Below are 1,827 nucleotides of genomic sequence, written 5' to 3' on the forward strand. Positions count from 1 at the left end.
CCTGAATAATGGATCCTCAAACAAAATCTTTCCTTACATGTCTTTGGTTTTTTTCAGCAGTTGTACATTGTTAATCCTTTTGTTAGGTTAGCATTGACATTGTAGCTATGATTAACGAGGTTTGCTGGCATTCGTTCATTTATTTGTGTTCGTTGCAAACACCAGCTAAAGAAATATCTCTAGGGTCTTCCACATACCGCCCAGAGTAGTCTGCAATGAGATTTAGTAGTCTGCAAGCTGAAATTTACAATTCAAATCCTTTTTCCTTTTACCTATGGCATCTATGCAGATCAGTCATTCATGAAGCAGCTACAGGTACCTGCAAGAATCTCTTCCTGGAAATTATGCATGTTTCTAATATATGAGTAAATAGTTTCACCAAAAGGGAAAAAATGCTTCATTAAAAACTAGAGCTGACGGACAGACTGCTAACAAAATGCATGTAAATAAGTTCATTTTTCCAGATGTGAGAATTTCCTGCTATTTTTTTAGTGTCTACAGAGGTCAGTAGAACTTTAAAAATGTTCTTTAAAAAAGCTCAAAGTTCCAAGAAAAACTTCTAGCTTGTTCATCATCATATCCAATTCATGTTTACTGGGGACAGCCAGGGGCAATGATATAGAGCTGTGATTATATGTTTACTACAGGAGTGTAAACTATGATACATTGTGACTGTTCACACTGCAAAATCCTTAAAAAAAAAAAAAAGAAAAAGTATTTACCTAACTTTTCTTTTCTTCCCTTGCATATCCCATGGAATTTTTGAAATAAAAGGAGAGTTTGGTTGCACATTTTTAAGATTATTTATGCCTCTTTTCTTTAGACTCTTTCTCATGTCTCCCCTGTATTTCTCTTCCCTCTTTGTTTTTTTTGTTTTTTGTAAGAGCACTAGATTTCAAAAGCTGTATTTCTACATCAGGGTACCACAATGCTAATTACACTGAAAAGAGTACTTGCTTATAAAAGGTCTGAATTTGACCATATGAGATCAATTACAATCCTTATTCGCGTTAGCATGAACTTCTTCTTAGCTGAACTTTTTGAAAGTCTCAAAAGAAATTCAGAAATGAATATGATTGCAATAGAACTTTGGATTGATGACCTCTCCGACGTCTGTGAACTGCAGACTCTTTAGTAACTCTCAGGATTAAGTAAACACAGAGACAACCTTCTTTGCTGGATCTTTTAGGGTCATACACTGAAATCGTCTTCTTATTGTGTAACCAATATTCTGCAGCTCTCCGCAGTTTATCAGTCTGGTGTAAAAATATTTCAGAAATACCATCAGTATAGAATGATGTTCCTATATCTACCTAGTTCATGTTGCATCACTGATATCTGTAAATGCCATATCTGGGGATTTATCCCTACGTGCACTAAAATAGTTCTTTTATATAGCGTGACATCTGCTAATGTTGAATTAAGCCGACCAACAGGTGGATCTCATCATGTCAAAATATCTATTGTTCATAGTTTGGATGGCTGAAGTGAACAACACTAGTCAGCTCACAAACATGTCATCATCTCATGAAGTGACCTGGAAGGTGCTTGAAACACAATTATGTTTTTTACAGCAAATTTTGATATCAGTCATGTCCTTTTCTCATTAAAAAACCATTCCAACAGAAAGCTTCAGGCAGAACTGCTCTATGATGGGTCTATACGCTGCTTGCATTAAGTAAATCTGGTAACAACATCTATAAAGTGAAAATAATAACATAAGCATTACATGGTTGATTTTCCTAACATATACAGAATGGTTTGAGAAACATAAATGGAACCATAGGAAGTGGTAAATATTAATGTGTATTTTTGATCTGTTTTTAA

Source organism: Struthio camelus, chromosome 3 (genome assembly GCF_040807025.1).
Source record: "Struthio camelus isolate bStrCam1 chromosome 3, bStrCam1.hap1, whole genome shotgun sequence".
In the NCBI taxonomy this organism is placed as follows: domain Eukaryota; kingdom Metazoa; phylum Chordata; class Aves; order Struthioniformes; family Struthionidae; genus Struthio; species Struthio camelus.